Source organism: Microtus ochrogaster, chromosome 18, assembly GCF_000317375.1.
Source record: "Microtus ochrogaster isolate Prairie Vole_2 chromosome 18, MicOch1.0, whole genome shotgun sequence".
NCBI lineage: Eukaryota > Metazoa > Chordata > Mammalia > Rodentia > Cricetidae > Microtus > Microtus ochrogaster.
Window position 1 is genome coordinate 34,146,643 of NC_022020.1, and position 9,630 is coordinate 34,156,272.

Sequence of the window (9,630 nt, forward strand, 5' to 3'; positions counted from 1 at the left end):
ACTACACACTGCATTAAAAAATTAACAATTCTTGACATTTTTAGATGTACGATTTAGTGGCAATAAGTAAATTTTACTGCAGGGGCACCTCCACGCTAGTCTCCTAGGGTGTTTGTCACCAACTTGACATAACTTAGAGTCACCTGGGAAGAGCATAAACTGAAGGGCCTATGTTCACATCTGTGAGAGACTGTCACCAATGACGGCTGATGTGAGCCCTAGGCCTGTGAGCCTGGGCTGTCTAAGATGCATGGGGCTGCAGGGGGAGGGGGGGTTAGTCCTCTAAAGACACCTGCTGGAGTTCCTGCCCGGACTTTTCTCGGTAATGGACAGGAGACCTGGAAGTGTAAGCTAAAACAGGCCCCCTCCTCCCCTAGTGGCTTCTGGTCATGGTGTTTATCCCAGCAACAGAAAGGATTCAGTCCAAAGAGAAGGTTTCTCATTAGGGGCATCATTAATTTTCGTGGACGTTTATATACATCTTCCACTTAAAAGACTTCCCTCTCTAGAGGTGGCATTTACACTAAAGGAATGTATCAGTGGTCAGACCCGAGAGACGATGAATGGAGAACTCCTGCCTCCCTTCCCTCTGCCCCCTAGGGGTGGGATGGAAGAAGCGGGAGACAGAATTGTCCCTCTGCTGAGTATTACCTGCACAGCATTTTTCAGCTGGTCCCCTTTCACCCTCGATGCCTTCATCTGGAAATGCAGCTGTCAGGGCTGTGTGGGTTAAGTGAAGGAATACGCAGTGAGAAGAGTCACCGCGTCACGCACTCCAGATTCTTATTAGTCACGTGCCTCCTAGATAAGGCCACCTCTTGTCTACAGATGAGAGATGCAGTCTGAGCAGCTGCTGGCACTGAGCAAATATTCATTAAAGGAACAGAGGGGCTCCATCCCACCATCCTGCTACAAGGTGTTGTGCTAGGAACAAAACCCAGGGCTTCACATGTGTTTACGCCAGTGCTCTAACACACACACACACACACACACACACACACACACACACACACAGAGCTCAGGTGAAAGGTCTTAAAGTGAAAACCAAGGCGTGTCTGTGTGGCCTGACTGGGCCTAGAGGGTGGAATTATTCTCATTAGCACGTGGACCATTGCTCGGGCTCCGCCATTCACAAAGTAAACAGTGTAACCGAGTCTATCAAACCCTTGGAGACACCACCATTTCACACAAAATCCCAGCTGCGGTTTAAGAAGGTCACAAGAAATGGTTAAGCGTGTGTGACAGCTTGGAGGAGAGAAGGCAGGGTTTGGGTGCCGCTAAAGGGTGACATGAAGCCTTACCAGATCCGGAGTCAGCTGGCAATTGACTCATTGTTGTCCTGTGTGCCTTCAGTTATGGCAAATGAAAAACATGCCTCTCCTGGACTTCCCCCGCCTCTGCCACACACCAGTACTAGCATCCCCCACCCCCAACCAGCCTCATCCCTCCTTTGTCCATCCCTTTCTCTCATGGGATTTGTGCCAAGGAAAGATGGGAAGTACAGATCTCTGTTCTGGGTCACTAGGTCAAGGGCTAACCTAGAGCCACAGAACTTCCTTCTCCCAGAGTAAACCCTGAGGCAGGAGGCTTCCAGGCAACACCGTCTGTCAGTTCCTGCTAAACCAGGAGCAAGGCACGGATGGGGTTCAGCCAAGAGTGAGTGCTATACAGACTGACGACTCAGTCTGGAGCAAAGAGAAGGGGACACAACTCAGAGAGCAGTGCAGCCAGGCGTGAAACCACAGGCCCGGAAAGCCCAGCACTTGGTGCTGGAGGCAGGAGAATTAGGGAGTTCAAGGTCATCCTCAGCTACAAATCTAGTCAGAGGCCAGCCTAGGCTACTAGAGATTCCCTCTCAAAACAAGAACAAAACCCAAAACAACAAAAAGGAAGGTAGGGAGAGAAGAGGAGGAGACATGACCAGAAATACCATTTCCACTTTTTGAAGTTGCAACATCTTCTGGTTGACAGTTGCTTAATTCTGTTAATGTGATCATCCTTGCCTGTCTCTCACCTCTCCCAAATACTGGGGTTCCCCATGCCTCTAGTCTAGAATACATACATCCATTCAAAAGCCATGGCACAGCCACAAAATTAGATATTCATCATAGACTTCTATTATCTGAAGATGTGTGACCTTATAACAGCCTTCAGCATCGTCACAGGTTCTGAATCCCCTCGGTCCACTCAGAAGGGACCACGAACTGTTGGATCCCAAGCAAAGCCTAGGCTGCTGGGGTCACAGGCAGGATTCCTCTTCACTCTCCAGTACCAAAGGAGGAGTAAGGAGGTGAAACACCCATTGTTATGGGTAGCAAGAATTCTCTTCCTAATAGGCATGAAATCGTTTAATAATCCAGTGACTGAAAAACTTCGCTTGTTAAGGCTTTGGTTTCTACCTGGTCCAATTCCCACTATAAGCAAAAAAACAAAGAGAAATGTATTGTCTACAGAAAATGATGTGTTGGGTTAATTCATTTCTCTCTTGCTAAACATTCATTGAATTTCCCTTATATTGGAGCTGTTTTCAGAACACTGGTTCCTGTCTCCCCAAGAAAATTAAAGAAAACATAGAGACAGTCTCTCTCCAGAAAAGGAGAGCCTTTTGCCCCCTACAGCTTTATTATAGTACAATTGACAAATAGAAAATGCATGCATTATAGCATGGAATGTTTTGGGGTTTTTTTTGTTTGTTTTTGTTTTTTTGGTTTTTCGAGACAGGGTTTCTCTGTGGCTTTGGAGCCTGTCCTGGAACTAGCTCTGTAGACCAGGCTGGTCTCGAACTCACAGAGATCCGCCTGCCTCTGCCTCCCGAGTGCTGGGATTAAAGACATGCGCCACCACTGCCCGGCGGCATGGAATGTTTTGATATGTGTATGCATTGTAAGTTATTAAGTCAGACTAATTCATCAACTCACCACATCACACACCTAAGATTTTGTGATTTTTTTTTTTAAATTTTTTCTTGAGAAGGAGTCTCGCTTTGTAATCGAGGCTAGTCTTGAACTCGTGATCCTTACAGGTGTACACTACCACACCTAGCTTGCAATGACTTTACATTTTAAGTTAAATGTAGTCCCGTTTCTCTATTTCTACTTTTTCTGCCCTTGCTTTTAAGCCATGCTAATAAAGCACTGTCCAGGCCAATCAGTGCCAAGAAGACTTACCCCTGTCTTTTAATAAGTTCACAATTTCCGCCTCACATTTTAGAGACACGGTTGATCCGCTCAAGTTGACTTTCGCACAGGAGGTGGATGTCCACTTCCACTCTCTCCCATGGGCTCTCCTTTCCCGGTAAGACCTTTTCTCCTCTTTTATCTTTAGTTCTATGTGTTTGTCCGTGTGGGGTTATGTGCACATGGATGCAGTGTCTTCAGAGGAGGCCAGAGGCGTCCGATAACTCGAGAGTTAAAGTCACAGGCTACCGTGGAGCACCTAGTGTGACTGCTGGGAACTGAATACGTGTCCTCTGCAAGGTCAGTGCATGTTCTTAACTGCCAAGCCATCCCTCGACCCCCGGAGACCATCCTTTCTTCGCTGTGTGTCCCTGACACCTTTGACACTTTTGATAAAGCTGATGGTAAATTCACAGTTTATTAACCAGTTCTCTATTCTGCCCCATTGGTCTTTATGTGTAATGTTATGCTGTACAATGCTGCTATGATTGTTATAGTTTCAGAGTGGAACTTTAAATTAGGCAGCGAGGTACCTTACTTTCTTCTTTTTGCTCATGTTTTTCTTAGATATTCAGGGTCTTTGGGGGTTTATATGAATTTTAGGGTAATTCCTAAATTCCTAGAAAATATTGAGTTGTTGTAGGGATTGCACTAATTATTCTAGACTGATTATTTAGATTGATTTTTTGTGTAGGTATTTTTAATATTAACTGTCTCGATCCATGAATGGGCCATACTATCCATTTGTCTCCTGCATTTCTTTCATTTTCTCACAGTTTTGAGAAATCACAGTGTGGATTTATAGATTGTTTACCTCCTTGGTTGAATCCACTCCTAAGGTTTTTGTTGTTATTGTTTTGTTTTTTGTTTCTTTTTTCCAATGGTACTAAAATAGCACTTTTTGTTTGTTTGCTTGTTCCTTTTTTGGAGAGTTCAGTTTTAGTTCATAAATGTTTGTTTGTTCCTTTTTTGGGAGAGTTCAGTTTTAGTTCATAAAAGCACACTGACTCTTGTGTGTTGGTGATGTATCTCCCAGTATTACTGAGTTTGTGAAGGTCTGTATTTTGGTGGTTGTATTTAGATTTTTCTAGAGATACAATCATGCCTTCTGCAAACGGCAGAAACTTTACTTTCTTTCTTTCCTATTTGGGTGACTTCCTTTCTTTTGTAGCCCCAGCAGTCCTGTGGTGATTCATGTTGGGGCTTGCTTATGGTATACTCAGAATTAGTTCTCTTTCAACAAATCACATGACTTGAGAGATGAAATACATGATTGGCCAGATTTAGTCGACTTCTCCGGCCACTCAAAGGAAGATCTGAGGTGCTGTCTCCAGGGAAAGAAGGAAGGATGGAGGTCAGACAAAACAATAGCTGACCTCCACCATGGGTGTGCCATCCTCTTGTGTAACAATGACTGAGTAAAACACAAGCAGGGACATCTCGAGAGCCTTGCCCACAGAGACCAGTCCTGTCAGGAGGCCAGAAGCCCAAAGGGGTTGGGGGAGGAGTGGAACCTCCTTTCAGAATAACGCCTCTTGGAGTGGAGTCAACATACCTCCTAAACGGTGAGCTAACTTTAGGAGAAAGAGCCTCAGCTGGCTTTAGGGAAAGGGGCCTTATCTGAGCAGGAGGAATTCAAAAGGCGTCCTGCTTCCTGAGGAGTGTGCAGGATTTAGACTGAAACCTGGAAAAGAGGACTCAGATCTGCCTGCAGAAAGAAGAGGGGAACCATGGGGGAAGAGGAAGGGCCAAGGTTTCTGAGTGAGATCAGCCTACAGGAGAGGAGGCAACATACCAAGCAAACATCACGGAATTTTAAATTCTAGATCAGTGGTTCTCAACCTGTGGGTCGAGACCCCTTTGAGGAAGTCAAATGACCCTTTCACAGGGGTCGCCTAAGACCATCAGAAAACACAGATATTTACATTGTAATTACACAACAGTAGCAAAATTACAATTGTGAAGTAGCAACAAAATTATTTTCTGGCCGGGGGTCACCACAGCATGGGGAGCTGTACTAAAGGGTCACAGCAGCGTTAGGGAGGTTGAGAGCCGCTGCTCTAGACCCAATCCTATCACTGAAGTTAGCAACATGTCTTTCTGTCTGTCTTTCCCCCATACTCCTTTGATTTGTAGACAGTGTGTTTGTGTTAACATCTTCAGGATTCTGGGTCTGGAGAGATGGCTCTGCAGTTAAGAACCCTGTTCCAGACGGCTTAAATTCACCTCCCAGGACACATATGGTGACTTGCGGCTATATGCCACTTCAACTGCAGAGAACCCGACAACCTCTTCTGAATTCCATAGACATCAGGCATTCATGTTGTGCATCAGGCATTCACGCAGGCAAAGGAAGCACTCAGACACATAAAATCAAATTTAAAGAGCTGACAAAACATTGTCAATATTCAATTCTGCCTTGGCTTAAAGGTGGCAGAGGCTTCCCCACCCTGCCCCATCTGACTTTCATAGGAACCGAGTTTGAGCCCATGAGCTCTGCGTAGGAAAGTATTCCAAAGTCAGCGCCCGGCGCGGTAGACCGAAACAAGCTGGAAAGGCGCTGTGTGCGCGTGAGTCTCCCTGCTTTGTGCCCGCCACAGTCGGCATCTTCTCAACAGAGGTTTAGGATTGCTAAAAGGCAGGGCCAAGGCAGGATACCTGTCTTAGTTAGGGTTACTATGGCGGGGACAGAACACCATGAACAGACAACTTGGGAAGGAAAGGGTTTATCTGGCTTACACATATCATTGTCCATCATGGAAGGAAGTCGGGACAGGAACTCTAACAGGGCAGGAACCTGGAGGCGAGAGCTGATGCAGAGGCCATGGAGAGATGCGCTTACTGGCTTGTTCATCATGGCTTGCTCAGCCTGCTTTCTTACAGATCCCAGGACCACCAGCCCAGGGGTGACTCCACCCTCAATGGACCGGCCCCTCTCCCATCAATCCCTAATTAAGAAAATACCCTACAGGCTGGAGTACAACCCGATCTTACAGAAGTACTTTCTCAATTGAGGCTTCCTCCTCTCGGATGACTCTACCTTGTGTCAAGTTGACATCAAACTGTCCAGCACAATTCCCTATTTCTAGGTGATACAGTGGCAGAGTTCTGAACCTTTCGAGTAGAGATGAGTATCAGGGGTCACCGAGAAGAGAACAAAGCCTTGGGGAAGGGACAGCTAGGGGTAGGGGAGGAAGAGCTAAAGTCTGAGGGCCAGTAGGCACATCAGTAGGGAAGAGCCTAGACCCACAGGCCTGCAACCAGGAAGGCCCCAGTCTGTGCCCTCCATTGACCAATTGCAGGACAGAACTTAATCTCTTTAAACTGCAAGCTCCTCATCAGCAAAACAACCATAACAAAGCATCTGTTGGATTGCAAGAATTAATGATTTAAAAAAAAAAAAAACAAAAAACAACCAAAGTTAAGTGTCTGGGACTTCAGATGTTGCTTGGTGACTTACCATTGTGAGTCCTTTGAAAGATTAACTCCATTGAGCAGTAATGTAAAACAGAAATGATAAAAGAAAAAGCACTTATCTTGCAGGCTACAGTAAGGATTGAATCAGATAACGCACAAACAATCTCCACAATGTCTGGCAGGAGTGAACATTCACCAAGTGTTAATGATACGATGGCATACTGATGGTACTAACTGAGCTAGCTATGCTGCAGCGGTCTGTGGGGCACGTAGGACCAGCAGAAAGGACCAACACAGGAAGGAGACGATTCTGGTTTTCTGGTCATGAGCATCCCTAAGACAAGGGCCTTCAGAGTGCTGTTTCAGAACTGGCACCAGTTTGGGCACTGTGGGACACGTCCTTAATTCCAGCACTTGGGAGTGCGAAGCAAGTGAGTCACAGTGAGTTGAGGCTGACCTGGTCTACAGAGAAGTTCCAGGCCAGCCAGAGCTACAGAGTGAGAACCATCTCAAACAACAAACCAGCAATAATAATAATAATAATAATAATAATAATAATAACAACAACAACAACTACAACCACAACCAAAGATAAAATCAAGGACCCGCTTTTCTATCTGCATGCTTAGCATGTCGCTGTTTCCCAACTTGGGTTGTTTCCCCCAGGAAGCCACATCCAGATAACCTTCACAACCGGCACCACTGGTGAGAAATGGGAGGGAAGTGATCCACCCCTCTCAAAAAGATAGACCGCTTCATGAATTTGTGTGTCATCCATTCCAATTAGTATATGCTTCAGTCTCAGATGGAGCAGAAGGAGAGAGAAAGTAAGGAGCCCAGAATACAGGGCTCTCTGCTCCCCAACTGCAGACGCAATGCGATCACTCACTCACTCTGCACTCCTCTTGTCATGCCTTCCCCCTTCAGACGCAAAGCGATCACTCGTTCGGCACTCCCCGTGTCATGTCTTCCTTTTGGTGCCGGGCTGGCACTTCAAACGTTGGGCCAAAGTAAGCCCACCTTCCCTTCCCAGTTGTTCTTCAAAGTATTTTGTCACCACAGTGAGAAAAATAACTAATCTAGTAGTGTTCTTAAGAGAAAAATCTATGGGGTCAGTGAGAGGGCTCAGTGGTAAGGAGGCTTGTTGCCAGGCCTCATAATCTGGGTTCAGTCCCTGGCAGAAGGAGAGAACCGACATCCACAGACTGTCTTCTGAATTTCATAAGTGGTCTGTTCACACATGTATGACAACACACACACAAATAGATAAATAAATAATAAATAAATAAGTAAATGTGATAACGAACAGTTAAAGAGTCTACGGAGTTACAAAGCATCAAACCAAATCTGTGGCTCCGTCCCTAAATGAGCTCCGTGACTCCGCCCCTAATTGTGTGGATTCTGTGGCTCCGCCCCTGTGTGAGCTCTGCAGTGGATTTACTCTCAGTCTTCATTTCCACAGCAATAGAAGGCCATCTAAAGAAATCATGAAAACGGTCAAGTCACAAAGAGTAAATGCTCAGTAGATAAGCGCCGTCTCTGCTACTCCTGGCTTACTCCAGAAGCCAGTTAAGTGACACTGCCCATCTATGCTGTGAACCGGCACAGGTCGGCCTCAGAGCCTTTGTTTCCCACCGTGTGAGAGCGGCTCCCGACACAATACAAGGAAGCCTTGAGGGCTGCAGTCGAGACAAACAGGATTCCAGCTCTCACACAGGAGTGACATCATCTCGAGGAGTTGTTAATAAACCACCTTGCACTTCAGTTTTTTTCACCTGCAAAATGGAGTAGTAGCTAATTAAGTTATAAAGAATAAACAAGCTAGTTCGGACGGAGCCCGCGGGTAAACTGTGAGTCAAGGTCAGGGACTGTTGACAGCTTCCTGTTTCCAACCTGCTGACGTGGTAGCTCTCTTCCGCTTCTCTCGCTGCAAAGGTCACTACTAGGCCACCAACAAAACCTGGGACAAGCTATGGTCCATCCCTTGACAGCCACATTCCTTTAACATCAGTGTCCCCAGCACAGGGATGAGAGGCTCCAAACATCAGGTTCTGAAGACCCGAACCCAATCTGCATTGCCAAGATGTTGCATTTACTGTGTCTTAATGTTCCAGACTAAGATAGGACTCCATGGCCCAAGCTTTTCCTTGTTTGTTTGACCTGAACTTTTCCTGTCTGTCACTCCTTATCTTAATCCCTGTGATGTTTTCCCCAGAAACCCTTATGCACCACTACTGACAATCTCTTAAGAGTGCTTCAAATTCCTATCATAAAGCAGAGCTAAACGTGCCCGTGTTTTTCTTTTTAAGTTTTTACCCAGCCCACGGGGACTGGGACTGAAGCGGCAAAGCTAAATAGTTATAGAATATTGAAAAGCACTTATTAGAAATGATATTTGATAAAGGAGAACACTGAGCTGTTGACATGTTCTCATCCTGGCCCAGCCCTAACCCTGTTTCAATCTACAAGGAGCCTCATGAACACTGCCGAGAATCTCCCACAAGTTCTTTCTACTCACCGTGCTTCTCCCCAAAACAGACATCCACAGCCTACCCGAGGGCCCCAAAGGCAACGGTGGTTTGATCGGGTCACATAAGCAGGGAACCCCAGCATCCTGGCACCCAGAGTATTGTCCACAAGGGTGAGCATGTGTTCTGGATGGGCAAAGGTGAAGTTGCAGATTAGTGTGAGACCCATTAAAGTCCAAAGACCTCTCTTGCTTAAATCTAGGATAGACACTGCTTACAGCAAAGGTCCCATTCGGCTCTGTCTGGACCACACTGCTGGGACATCACCTACAGGGGGCCTTGTCTGGGGGATACCACCCAGTGGCCAAGTCCAAGTCAATTTCCTTCCCAGAGGCTGTTCCCCCCAGGGAAGGACCCCTCCTGGCTTTTGCTTTCTTTTCTGGGTCAATGAAGCAGAAATAAAAAGGAATCTGCGAAGGAAAATTGGCATGCTGGCCGGACAGTGGTGGCGCACGCCTTTAATCCCAGCACTCGGGAGGCAGAGGCAGGTGGATCTCTGTGAGTTCGAG

The 9,630-nt window shown here is 46.3% G+C and overlaps 1 pseudogene; it reads right to left on the minus strand.

Annotated features, from left to right (window-relative positions):
• The window catches only part of LOC101997643, an 8,892-nt pseudogene extending 1,368 nt beyond the window's left edge, over window positions 1–7,524 (minus strand).
• Window positions 7,525–9,630: the final 2,106 nt, after the last annotated feature.